At 35.2% G+C, this 15355-nt stretch overlaps 1 long non-coding RNA gene and 1 pseudogene across 1 annotated transcript; one reads left to right on the forward strand and one right to left on the reverse strand.

The window, feature by feature from the left end:
- The first annotated feature begins 9383 nt into the window (after window positions 1-9383).
- LOC145100439 (uncharacterized) lies at window positions 9384-10041 on the forward strand. The gene is made up of 2 exons (XR_013705047.1): window positions 9384-9564; window positions 9748-10041. It is a non-coding gene; the product is annotated as an uncharacterized LOC145100439 (long non-coding RNA).
- A 3049-nt stretch (window positions 10042-13090) lies between these two features.
- Window positions 13091-13633, reverse strand: LOC145099002 (secreted RxLR effector protein 161 pseudogene; annotated as a pseudogene).
- Window positions 13634-15355: the final 1722 nt, after the last annotated feature.

Consider the following 15355-nt stretch of genomic DNA (forward strand, 5'->3'; position numbering starts at 1 on the left):
CCTCGTTGGGTTGTCGGTTTGGGGTGGAATCGCACAGCTGAACATCCTGCCGACCTCAATTGTATACTGCTTGCATACACCAAGTACTGGTGGTTAAGCCAAGCATGAGCTCTACTACGAACCTCTTCGCAAAACACTTTCACCCTATTCCATAACATAGGAGCCGGAGTCAAGAGAATCACTGCGGGTTAAGCTAGTAAAGTCCCGAGTGATGAGACCCTATACTCACTAGAATTGACCTAGACCAAGGATACTCAGAACCTTCGGAAGAGTAGTTGCAGTATATGCTCGCACAACTCAGGCACATTGCCCACCATGTTATAGACAGGTAGTGCCTATCATCCTCCACCCTCTTGCATGGAGGAAATTGTCGTCGCCCTATAGACGATAAAAATACATTCTCCGAAGTGAACACTAGGATACCGAGAACCACAGGATAGCCTTCGCAGCCAAGAATACTTGATCAAAGAGCGAAAGTAGTTGCGTTAAGCCTCATGACCCAGATCCCGAAGAGGTTATAGACTTGACACCAGTCCTGGTGTTAGTCGAAGGGTTATGTAGGAGCATGCACTTTCCACGCTAGAATAAACCAAAGTCTTAGAGATTCATTGGACTATTAGGTGTTCCACGAATACTATCTCACCTAGAAATAGTAGAACCACCTCCTGAGATGGTCCAACACTCGTCTGGTGAAACCCTATCTCCCCGACCCTCAAGGTTTCCGTATCTTAAGATTCGTTAGTGCAAGTCCATTTTGCACAAGCTTGAGATAGACACTCTACAGCAAACCGATAACCATAGTCACGCAACCCACTCGACGATCTAGAAAGTCTCTATCAGCCAGTTGACAGAAAACACGAAACCAAAGACCACTCACGATTCCTAAGAACCAATCTGAAGGACTACACACACACTACGAGTGAGAACGTTAGGAACTTCGGAATGGCGATCATGCCAGTGATGATCTTGCCATAGAAGTACACTATGTTCAAAGTACTAAAAAGCTCTACCATTCCGAGAGCTTAGGACCATATGAGAATGCTCATGGAGACTTGGTCCAACCCTTTTCAGGCCGCTACTACCTTCGCATATACCACAAGATTCACACCCGATCGATCCACTTCTTAGACTTGATATGTGATTTCCCGGCAACACTCTTCGTGCCTCACTCATCTTGATAGAATCCATTGAGAACCCTAACATTGTAGATACACCAGTTGGAACCCACTAGCTACACGAGACGGAATCCGCATCCCGTACGTGAAGGTCTGTTGGAATGAAAAACACAGACTAGAGTTCACTTGGGAATGAGAGGACAACCGTATAGGAAGTACTCTCATACTTCTACTTGGCCATTCATACCTACTTCCTTGCCTAGACCTGAATTTCGGGACGAAATTCCCTCTAACGGGGGAATGATGTGACAACCCAAGTTGTTCCATTACGTTACCCCGTAGCCGTTGACGGAATTTTTCCAGTTTATAAAAGTTCTGTTAATTAGAGGTCATCAATTAAATCAACATTTCAGTTGTTTATGTTTAATATGTCGTTAAGTCGTGATAAAAGGAAATAAAAACACATAACACACATTTCCATTTAATTGGAAAAAGTTAGTTTTTATTATTACGACCACTAAATCGGGTGCGATCAAAAGCCCCGTTTAACGGCAGTATCGGGTAGAATTCCACTGAGCTCCAACTCCCACTCATATATAAAGGGGAGTAAACCCCATTTCAACCTTTTTCACTCTCTCTCTCTCTATACTCTCTCTCTAGACCCATTTTCGCCCCGAATCCGCAACCAAACGCTTCCAAATTATAAGTCCGCTTACCCTAGCTTATTCTAAACATTATGATTCCTGTTTATAACCCAAAAATCAGACTTAGAAGCTGTTGAAAAGGAGTTTACGTCCTAAGCTCCTCCTTAGGCCGTAAACACCTTAAATGAGGCCAAAAAGACCCTAAATTGTCCCTAAAAGCTTGGAAATAAATTGAGGATTTAGCCTAGGAGTGTTTGATCAATTAAAATAATCAATTTATGACATAAAAGAGAGTTTACGGCCCAAGCACATGCTTAGGCCGTAAACCCCTCAAAACCATGTCAAAATGCCCCAAAAACACTCTCAAACCACCCTTAGGCTTAAGACATAATTAAGGGACTTGCTAATTCGGGTTTAGATCATTTAAACTCAATAAAATGAAGGGGTAAAGGGAGTTTACGGCCCAGACATGTGTCAAGGCCGTAAACACCCCTAAACATGCCAAAAAGGTAGTTTTAAATCCCCCAAATGGCCTCACACTTCATTATAAATTACTAGCAAGGTATTAGGGGCTTGAAACTTCAATAAACTCAAAGAATGAGAGTTTACGGCCGTAAACTCCCTTAGGAGTTGTCCTTGGGCCGTAAACTCCCTAATGAAGCCCTTAAAGACCTTAAACTCACTCATGCCTTTTGGATTTGGACTTAGAAAAATTCCACTAACAAGATAGAGCCTTAAAACATCAAAAGAAATTGGGTATAGGAGCTTACGGCCGTAAGCTCCCTTGCTTAGGGTCGTAAACTCCTCAAAGGGGCCATTTAATGCTTTAAACCTATTCACACATTTGATATTTGAGCCTAGCATAAATCTATAATTGATATGAGACACTTTAGCACACTAGAACCCTTCACCATGAGTTTACGGCCGTAAAATCATGGTGAGTAGTCCCTAGGCCGTAAACTAAGTAATAATGGTTTACTCTCGGAGAGTAAACTCCATTCCTAAGCCATACACACCTTTAGACGCTACCCGGGACACCCAAACACTTAACCAAAGTGTTTTCCGCTCCTTTGAGCGCGTATACTTGTTTAATTAGTATTAAATATACTAATTTTATGTGAACATATGTTATCATATGTTAAATAGGTCATTGAGTGTGTTCGAGTCTTTACGTGACACCGAACGCCCAACCGGCGCCTTCGTCGGAACTACTTATACCAGGTGAGTTCATACCCCTGAATGAACCTTTTAAATGTTCTAACATGTTTTATAGGGGGGAATACAAGTTAAACATGCCAGTTATCATATTAATCACATGTGATTGATAACCCGCATGCACAAGATTTTACCACATTGTACACTGTTTTACCGAGTAGGATACTATGATGATTTTCAAAAAGGTTTTCAAACTGTTTCAAACTCTTACTTATACTGTTTTACCTAAATTCATTTTAAACTGGTTTATGAAAGATTCCAAAGATTTCTAAAGGTTTTCACACTTAATTTTACCTAAGAATACCACATGCGAGTTTTCCTGAGTATAAAGGTTTTTCCAAGGTTTTCATCAAAGTTCCATTTCACGTTGTATACTTTTACTGGTTTGTTACCGCTGCTTCGCTTTTACTTATTTAAAACTCCTGCTTGATAACGCATTCCCTTCGTGATACGCTTATATCGGTTATTGTCTCTATATCGCTTATACTTGTAGTCGCTTATACCTGATAGACACTCTTACTTCACTTATTGTCGTCTCTACTTCATGATACGCTTATACTTGTTCGACACTCCTACTTCACTTGTTAGACTCTCCTACTTCACAAGAATCACTTCTACTTGATACACACTCAGACGTAGTTGGATGTATGTCTGTGCTTATATAGGTACATATAAGTAATAATTGAAAGGCTTAGGAAGGCTCGTCTGCCCTATTTCCTTTTCTTCGTTGAGATGTGGTCTGGTGGGATCGGATGGCCATCCGAAGGTCGTTTGATTCATTAGTTATATATTATGTATATGAGTATGGACATACAGGAATTCTCTAGTCAGTTCAGTTAAGAGTCTCTACCTCTAGTCTACACTTACATTAGAAACACACTACCCACTATTTGGAAGTCTCTACCTCTAGTTCAGCACTTACACACTACCCACTATTTGGAAGTCTCTACCCACTATTTGGGATGCATCTTCAGGACACGGCCTTCTCCGTCGTCTAGTTGGTAACCAGAATCTCCTGTAGGGAGAGCGGACATTGTGTGTATAGATCTATACGGGATTGACACCCCCGTACCCAGACTGCTAGCTACAGTCCCGGCCTACCAAGTCAACGGGTGACAAATGTCATATTTTAGACGCTTGTAGGGCATCTGGTACTCTAGTCAGTATGGTTACGAGTATCTCGGGTTACCTTATAATTCATTGGCTTTAAGGTAACGGTATTTCACCGACAATTTACACTGTATGCTGGTAATCATTTTCAGAGTCACACTGTTTTGACCTTACAAGACGTATTTTTCATTTGATACTGTCTGGGGTCTGTTTTCTCTGTTTTGACCTTACAAGAAGTATCTTTCATTTGATACTGTCTTGGGTCTATCTTTCACCGTTTTAGACCTTACCAGCTGTACCTTTCATTTGGTACCTTCTGGGGTCTGAGTCTCTATTTGTTAGACTGAACCAGGCGTGTTGTTTGTTCGATACTCTCGTGGAGTCTATGATTCATTGCCTTAGTCAGCAGTCCTCACTGCTGAGGCATATATTATTCCCTGATGTCGTTTGCTTTCCTCAATAATCAAATTCAGTATTTTGATAATGATAGCAATTTAGGGAAAATGACTTTTTACCACATAACACTGACCAGTCTTGGTAGAAGGCTGCTTTATTAAAGAAAATATAGGATTTTCTGGAAACAACTCTAATACACAGTAAACACTTAAACTACTACTTTATAAAGTTATTTGGATAAATGTCACTAAATACTTATGAACTCACCAGCATTTGTAAAAATGTTGATACTTGCTTTTAAAATAACTTGTATTCTCAGGTTAGCATTAGACAAGTACACCCCTAGAGCTGTTGATGAAGACGGCTTAGTACCTTGCTGTACTTATTATATTTGTTTGTATACTTTGAATTGTTGTAATGTAACCATGTAAAATTATTACTATTAATGCAATGTTTTGTTGTACTTTGATTACTATAATGCATGTGTTGTGATACTTGACATGACGTCATCCACCCCAGAACGTTTTCGCCGTTCCAGTTTTGGGGTGTGACAAGTTTGTCTATATTTCGACGTAATATAGTTTTTTATTTTTATTTTTGTGCTTAATTTTATTTTTATTTTTGTGTAACATATAATAACTTTCGTTCGTTAACTTAAACAAATGTATTATCGTCGAGCTTGTCTACGTTTCACAAAACGTATTTTTAACGTTTACGTGCTTAATTTTATGTACGTTTCTTATGTATGAATCGGGTCACACATAATTCATTTTTTATTATTTAAGCTTTCGTTCGTTAACTTCAAAAAATCTTACTTGCTTATTTTTAAGCACGTTTCGATATAATTTTTTGGAGGATATTTGAGTAGGGTGATAATGGAGAACCGAATTTCTCTTGGATTTGTGTAAGTTCACTTTTCGAACTGATATTTCGACCTATGTCTGTGTTACAAGAAATTCAGTCTAGGATAATCTAAAAGGACACTTGTATATCTTCGCACAGAAACACATGCCAAATCACTAGATGGTTCTGAGTTCATATAGAAGAATGAGAGTTGAGAAAGGTATGTCACGACTCAATAAAAGAGTTGTATTTATGCTAGATATATTAGGGTTTCCGTCTTTAATATTAGTTGGGAGAATCATGAATTTAATGACATAATCAATGGTTACCAAAATTGATCAGATTTACCATAATCATCCATTAGAATTGCTACGCCTTGACCCTGCCCGCTGACCGATCAGCGGGACCACCGCCAGGGGCTCTGCCCCTTGGACCCTGTTAGAGGCATTGCCCCTAGGACCCTGCAAGGGGGCACGGGCCCCTTGACCCCTGCATTTATGTTGTACCGGTTTATAATTCAATCTTATATATGCAAGCACTCTGAATTCTCCAAACATATAATATAGAGTATAAATGATTAGCCATTAGCTCACATGTCAGTCTCAATTACATAAAAGACCCGGTGACACTAAAATCACCAAGATAAATTTGAGTTTTTCTTTTTTTTTTCTTTTTTTTTTTTTATGTTTCGAACTAATTTTTTTGTACATTTTGGTATTTATTTTATGTATGTTTCTACTGTAACAACCCAATTCTCGAGACCAAAAATTTTGTTTTTTAATTACGTTACTTATAAAAACCGTTTACTGAAAAACATCATCAATATCATATAAATCCATAAAACCATAATCACATGTCTCAAAAGTCATATCATCAATAGTAATAATATCATAGTACAATCCCATGAATCTCAAATACGGAAATCATGTGTGTGTGATGCGCTGTTACCGTGCCAGCTCCTTCCCCTACAACGAAGAGGTACCTGAAACCAAAACTGAAAACCGTAAGCACAAAGCTTAGTGAGTTCCCCCATCATACCAAATACCATACATAACACATACTACCAGGCATATCTAGATGCCCGACTTACCGTGCTGAGCATACCGGGGTGCTTAACCTACCCCTGATAAGCATACCGGGGTGCCTAACCTACCCAAGTCAGATATACCGGGGTGTCCGACCTACCCCTTGGCCCTATCGGCCAGGTAATGGGACTATTCCCCTTACTACCACTATCACATAACATCATATCAGGCTATCACATAAACATATGAAATAGTGGCAAACCATACAATTATCACGAAGACAATCATCCATAATCACTCCTACTAGTGGGCCGATATTGTGGCCTTAGACCCACTTCTACTGGAAGATAACTCACCTCAATGTCGTGAAGTGTCTAGGGATGAGCATCGGAACCAGGTACCCGCATTTGGAACCAGAACCGCCTCAGAACTGCCGGTTGTGGAACTGGAACCGTCTTAAGCGGTTCCGGTTCCAGTTCATAAATTTATGGAACCGCCTTAAGCGGTTCCAGTTCCGGTTCTTGTTTTTCGTAACCGCTACCCGCTGGGTACCCACCAGGACCAATATATATATATATATATATATATATATATATATATATATATATATATATATACACACAAATATATATATACACACACACACACATTATTTCATATAAATATGTGTGTTACTTAGACTATATATATATATATATATATATATATATATATATATATATATATATATATACATATATATATATATATATACACAAATATATATATACACACACACACACATTATTTCATATAAATATGTGTGTTACTTAGACTGATTTAGAATATATTGGTCCGATTTTTTCCATCTTTGGTCCGAATTGATTTGATTTGGATCGAACTAAATTGCGTTTTTATCGACAAAAATTAACAAAATTAATGTAACCGGGTTACCCGCTAATGGAACCGGAAACGCCGGTTACAGGACTGGTTCCAAACATTTAAGAACTACCTAGAGCGGTTTCGGTTCCGGTTCTAACTTTCTAGGAACCGTTGGTTCCGGTCCCGGTTCCGGTTTTCGCCAAATGAGGTGGGTACCTGTCTATGCTCATCCGTAGAAGTGTCTGAACTGTCCTCACTGTCGGGATCAACTACTCTCAGTTTGTACACGTAACAACCCTCCTTAATTTACCATTACATACCCTTACCCCCTACAAGGGTTACTCAGGTCAAAGCCTAAGTCAAGGTCAATACCTTGGTCAAAGTCAACTATGTGTCAAAGTTTATAATGTCTTGTAGAATTGACTCGAAGTGAAAAATGCATAAGATAAAATTAAGCATGAAACATAAAAAAAATTACGTCGAGATGTAGACGAACTCGAGTCTTGATAGTAAAAAACATAAAGAAAAAAGTTACGTCGAAACGTAGATAAACTCGAATATAATATAATTTTTTAAACTAAAGAATGAAAGTTATTATATGTGACCCGAATAATACGTAGGAATATACATAAAATTAAGCATAAAAAATGTCGAAATGTAGACAAACTTGAATATAATACTTTTTTTGTTTTAAATTAACAAACGAAAGTTATTATATGTGACTCGTCTCATACGTAGAAAACGTACATAAAGTTAAATAAAAAAAACTATGTCGAAACGTAGATAAACTCAAATTTATACCGATAAGTTTATAAAAAAACCATGTACTTTTTTTAAAAAAATAACGAAAAGAGAATTCTAAATTAAAGGTGAAATGTTGACTATCTTGAATTGTATCGACAAATATATAAAAATAAACACATAAAAATAGTTTTTTTAGGTTAATGAATGAAAATTATTAATAAAAATCAAATTATATATAATATGGGTTAAACACGAAAATTTACAAAATAAAAAATGACAGTAACATTTTTCAAAGTTCAAAATGATATTTAAAAAAGTAAAGGGGTGGAAAAGCCACAAACTCATAAACATTAAATATAGAAAAAAATTATATAAATGGTATTTTGGTTTCCTATTGTTACAAACTCAGTCATTACTACTTTAAAAGTCCAAAATATCCTCACATTAACGGATAAACAGTAACGACGTGAACAACAAGGACCATAGACATAAGTTTTGGAAACACATGAATCTTTTATATATATATATATATATATATATATATATATATATATATATATATATATATATATATATATATATATATATATATATATATATATATAAAAGTTGGATCGATGTATTTTGATAAATTGACTCGTGACCCACAAAACCCTAACCCAATCCAATTGTCACATATGTATAATCTGATAATATATACAAAATAAAGAAGAATACATACTAGTTCTTTTTAAAAATTAAATGTATGTTACTTTGAATTTTTATAATTATATACATGAAATCTTAATCATCTTTTATATTTTTGGAAAAATAACATATGTTAAAAAAAATATATAAACTATATGAAAAAGCTTTATAAAAAATTTAAGATTTTTAAATAAAACATAAATATGTAATGTTTTTTCAAAATGTTAGCTATCTTTAATTTATTTAAGATTTTGATATAGGTAAAAAGAATTATTTGCAAAAATAGTATTTTGACACTGTTTTTAAAATTGTATTTCACTAACAAACTAAATATAATAATATATTATATTGGATGTTAAAATTTTTCATTAAAATAATACGTTTTCATACTTAATATCATATTTAAAATTAGTCACAAACTAAATATTCTTGGTTTGAAATTAAAAAATAAAAAGTTATGTAAATATACAGACAGAATGTATTATTTAAAAAATGTATAATATATAGTTTAATTTTTGGTTTTTAAATTCTTATATATTTCTACATGGAATAATATTCAACGTGGAAAAGAAGTTGCAACTTGCAACTTACATGTTCAAGTTTTCAACTCAAGGTTTTGTCCATTCTTTGAGCCAAAGTGTTGACCAATGAAGTCAACTTTGTCTCAAGTCTCAACCCATATAATTAATCCTGTAATGTTTTGACCAATGACTTTCTCAAGTAAACTCTTCTATATAAATCATTTAACCCGACACTTCCATTATTCACATTCCATCCACAAATTAGAAAAAAAAAAATTCATCCAAAGAGACATGACGAGTAAATCACTTGGATCCAGCATGGTCTCTCTCATCTTCATATTCATCATTCTGTTATCACACCCCATGCATCCACAATCTGACGCGGCTACGTTAACTTCACGCCGTACATACCTCACTCTCTTTTATATTTTAACAGTTCAAATCTTGCCTTATAAAGTGATGCTTCTTGTGATTTGTAAAACTAATAACTCATTTGCTTAAAGTTTTAATTCGATGATTATTATTTTCAGTTTGATGAAAAACCCTGTTAAGTTGTTAATTAATTTTAACTCGTTTTTTAATGCAGAATTGTTTCAAGACCCCCGTTATCCACCATGTCTATGCTGTCAAACAGATGCTCCACCGCCAACCCATTGCTATTGTGCATGCTTTGTGACTCATTCAGAAAAGCCGTAATGATCTACAAAATCACTTGAAATAAGGCAAAAAGTCATGTTCATAATATACATGTTTAAGCAACAAATGATATAGAATATAGTTTACAGAAAATCTTTGAAAGAATATGCTGACTAATGTATGTGTATTTTACTTTGTACTATTTGTGTATACGAAATATAAGCAATTCATGAGTTTTGTCTGAGATCATGTCCAGCCTACTTCCATTTTTTCCTTAAAAAAATAAAGTAAAAAATTTGATAAATAGTGTTTCATTTTCAACCCTATTCCATTTTTTACCCCACTTTTACTCCTAAAAAATATATTCCATTTTTCTAACTTATATAAATTGTCCAATACTTCACTTCTATTAATTTGATTTTAACAACTACATAATCTATATCATTTTCATTACAATAATATTAAACAAATAAGATCATATTTATAATACGTAACTATAAGCTTTTGTAAAATACGTTATTGTATTTTAAAATTTTAATATGTATTTAAATTTTAATATGAATTTGATAAACAAAAAAATATTTATAATTAATTAATATAATTTAATATATATAACACAATATTATAAGTATTAAATATTACATTTAAATAATAATTAGTAGATAAAAAAAACCAGAAATATATAAATATATAAAACGCGGGATTAAAACCGAAAACTTAAAGTTCATCCTCATTTTGGACGAAATGGATAGTATAAGATCATAGTTGATGTTACACAAACTGTGAGAATAAATGGGGTAGGATTGGAGATGAAGGGGAAAAATGTGGGAAATAATGGAGAATGGGAGTGGGTTGGAGATGCTCTGATAAACGAAAGTGATATTTATTTTCCGATAGTTGTAAAATTTCAAAATATAAGTTTTAAACGGAAGAAAAAGTATCAAATGGATCATGCAAACGAAGAGTATGTGTTATTGGTGTCATAGTCTTGTATTATCTTCCATTTGTTTAAACTTACATAAGTTATTACTTTACGTTAGGGCTGTGGAAAATAACCAAAACCCGAACTATCTGTCCGACCCGTTCTGATTCTAGTATATTAGGTCGGGTAGATCAGGTATCGTGTATGAAAATTTGGTATTCGGTTAACCAAATATTTAATTAGTTCGGATATTAGGTAGGCATAAAAAAATTCAGGTATACCCGATTACCTGATTTTTTTTTTGTTTGTAATAATAAGTTATTCCACTCCCTTTATTTTTATGTAAGATTGATTATTCAAACTTCACTTGTGAAGTGCACATTTTTTTCTATAATTATAACAACTGATCATAACTTCACATTATTATATACAATCAAGAAAAAGGATGTGCATGCACTAGTAAAAACTTGTCACAATGGCTGTTAATATGATGTACTCTATTTACTGAATGCTTTCTTTAAATCTCTTTATCATGGCATGTGACTTGCATATTCTTAATTTGTTTTCTTATTGTCTACATAAAATCACAACCCGATTTATTATAGAAATGGAGAATCACTTATACATTTGTATTCTTCATGATCCATCGTTTTACACTACCAATAAATATTACAATAAATGTTGTTGGTTATAAGATTGTACTTTGAATGTACTCGGTTTATTTCATAAAAGTAACTTAATTATAAACAAATACAATTCATACAAATACAATGCATTTCAATTGTCATATCCTTCTTTGTACTAGATATTTCTTGTACTTAATTTATATCAAAATTCAAAAAAATAGATGTCCACTTACATGAGCGAATCTAACGTCTTGCTAGTTTTGAAGAGATAATTTGGTTAATAAAAATACACGAGTAGAAAGAAAAAACTCATGCTCCATTTGGTGTTAGAAAGTTACACGAAGAAATATGATGTTCTACAGGAGTATGTCCATGAGTTATTCAACAAAAAAAATTAAATGTGTGAAAAGATATAACCCAACATTCTCATGTGTAAAGATGTGTAGGGAATATAGGGTTTGTGGTGGAGATCCGGATATCAACTTGGATCGTGATATCACTTTCCGAACTGATATTTCTACGCTATGCATGGGTTACAGGAAATTCAGCCTAGGATAATCCAAGTAGACACTTACGATTTTAGGCACAAAAATCGTAAGCCAATATGCTAGAGGATTTTGTGAAAGTATGATGAAAACGAGAGCTTAAGTTCGTAACCCTCTTCTAAAGAGGAAGAACTGTTTATATATTAAACGGGATTAGGGTTTCATTAGGGTTGGGCTCTGTCCCTTGGACCCTGCTAGGGGCACTGCCCCTAGACCCCGCCAAAAGGGCGTTGCCCTTTGGAAACCCTGGACCCAGGGGCGCTGCCCCCGGACCCCCGACTAGTCGTCGAACCGGCTTCTAATTCGATCTTATACATGTGTGCACTCCGCACAACCCCCGTACATATATTAGAGTACAAATTATGAAGCCCCCTAACACACATGTTATTTCAGTTACTTAAAATGACATGATGACACTAAAATCACTAACAATCCTCCCCCATTTTAGTGTAACCCTTGAACAAACATAACCTTATCAAACAAACAAAACTAGTACATAATGAAAATATCGAAACGATTGAATTTCCACTTAGTATCATACATTTGCCAATACTCGAGAATCAGGGTGTTCTAAGAATTGAGCCCATCAACCCATTTGAATACCAAAAAGTAAAATACATACTAGTTTATTGAATTTCTAGCAAAATATAACTTGACACTACTATAAAGCCATGTATCCCAATCTTCTCATGATCATATCAAGGTGAAGTCCACAACCACTTGAAATGCGGCTACATTTCACAATCACTTAGGTAACTCCATTCCATGTATCTACACATACATTTATCAAAGGAATAATTAAGAAGTTAAACTTCAGCCTGGCTAACTTGCAGAACCGAACACATACTTGGGATGAATACTTCATGTATAAGTATGAGCTTTCCACATTGAATTCAACTCCTAACATTATATTAGGTGGGAATTGGGTATCTCATCATTATAGAATTAAATGGACTTTAATCGCATCCCAATTACAGACTTGTGCACTAAGTCTCTTGTCAGACCTTTAGTCAAGTGATCTGCCAAATTTTGTTGCGATTTCACAAACTCAACCAAAATCACACCATTCATGATTAGTTCTCTAATCATACTATGTCTAACACCTAGGTGTCTAGACTTGCCATTATAAACCTGGCTATATACCTTAGCCAAAGCGGCAGCACTATCACAAAGGATAGAAATATGTGTTATCGGTTTAGACTACAAAGGAATCTCATAGACTAAATTCCTTAGCCACTCTGCTTCTTTACCAGCAGCTGCTAATGCAACAAACTTAGATTCCATTGTCAAGTTTGTAATGCAAGATTGCTTCTTGGAAGCCCAAGAATTGGCACCTCCCCTAAGCAAGAATACCCAACCAGAAGTTGAGGAATGGTCCTCCATGTTGGTTATCCAACTTAAATCCGAATGACCTTCTAAAACTGAAGGACTTCCCAAATAACTCAAGCCATAATCCATGGTTCCCTTGAGATACTTGAACACTCTATTCACTTCTTGCCAATGTTGAGCACTAGGATTACTAGTATACCTGCTTAACTTACCCACAGTAAAAGCAATATCAGGTCTGGTACTTGTCATGGCATACATCAAGCTACCAATAGCCTTAGTGTATTCCAATTGTGAACTGGGAACGCCATTATTCGGCATTAATTTCACATTTGGATCAATAGGAGTACTTACAGGAGAACAATCAGTAAAATTAAACCGCTTGAGAATTTTCTCAATATAATGACTTTTAGTCATCATCAATCCTTTGTTCATCCTCTTAATTCTTATTCCAGGAATTACATCAGCCTCTGCTCAATCTTTCATGGAAAACTTGGATGATAACAATTTCTTTGTTTCATCCACTTGATTTTGGTCAGTACCAAAAAACATGTCATCTACATATAAGCAAATTCTCACTCTAGCTCTAGTAGCATCATCAAATCTACTATAAACACATTTGTCACATTGGTTTGTCTTGAAACCAAAAGCCAAAATCACCTCATCAAATTTTTGATTCCATTTTTTAGGCGCTTGTTTCAGCCCATAAAAAGATTTGACAAGTTTAGAAACCATATGCGCTTTACCGGGCATAACAAAACCTTCTGCTTCTTTCATGTAAACTTCCTCGTCAATATAACCATTTAAAAATGTTGTTTTCACATCTATTTGGTGAATAACTAGATTGTGGATACTTGTCGAGGCAACCAACAATCTAATAGTAGAAATACGTGCAACTGGAGCATACATATCAAAATAGTCAGTACCGGGTTTTTGTCTAAAGCCTTGAATGACTAACCGGGCTTTGAATTTGTCAACAGTCCCATTTAAATTCATTTTCTTTTTGAAAATCCATTTGCAACCAAGACGTTTAGAACCCGGAGCCAAATCAGACAACACTGATGTGTTGTTCTCAAGAGTTGATGACATTTCATCATCAATTGCTTCCTTCTAAAAGGCACTATCATGAGACTCTGTGGCCTCTTGATATGTCTTAGGATCATCTTCAATACTATAGTAGTAAGAGTATTCAAGATTAATTTCATCTCTTGAACCTTCTACCAAATATAGTTGGAACTCGAATCCGAAATTTTTCGCAATTTGGCCTCTGTTGCTTCTACGAAGATCTTGTGGTTCTTGCATGATACCACCATCTTGACTTTCTGAATTTTTCTCTTTATTAGCACCAAAAGTCTAGTCCTTAGGCCTTTAAATCGATGAAAACCGCATCTCATCAAAAATTGCATCCCGCGATTCGATAACAGTGTTAATTAAAACCGAATTATTAGGTTCTACTACATAAAACCTATATGCCTTGGAATGTTCAGCATATCCAATGAATCTGCAATCAATTCCATGTTCTCCCAAAATTTTCCTTTTGGGCTCGGTAAGTTTTACAACTGTCCGACATCCCCAGACCCGAAAATAACTCAAATTCGGCTTTTTCTTGAACCAAAGTTCATATGGGACTGTTTTGTTCCTTTTATTTGGAACCCTATTTAACAAATAGCAGGCGGTTAACATGGCCTCATCCCAGAATCCTTCACTCAATCCTGAGTATGATAACATCGAGTTTACCATTTCCTTTAAAACTCGATTTTTGCGTTCAGCAATACCATTCTGTTGGGGTGTTTAAGGTGTTGTGGTCTCATGAATGATACCCACTGATTGAAAATATATGGGATCCATATATTCACCTCCTCTATCAGTCCTGAGACGTTTAACCGGAATGCCCAATTGCAATTCCACCTCGTTTTTGTATATTTTGAATTTATCTAAGGCTTCATCCTTATAATATAACAAATACACATAGCAAAACCGAGTGCGGTCATCAATAAAGGTGACTACATACTTTTTATTTCCCAAAGAAGGACTGGAATGAAAATCAAACAGGTCACTGTGTACAAGTTCCAAAATAGTTGAATTTCTAGTGACATTAGGAAATGGTTGTTTTGTTACCTTTGTATGAATGCATATTTT

The sequence above is a fragment of the Lactuca serriola genome, chromosome 4 (genome assembly GCF_051521515.1).
Source record: "Lactuca serriola cultivar US96UC23 chromosome 4, Lser_US96UC23_V15, whole genome shotgun sequence".
In the NCBI taxonomy this organism is placed as follows: Eukaryota; Viridiplantae; Streptophyta; class Magnoliopsida; order Asterales; family Asteraceae; genus Lactuca; species Lactuca serriola.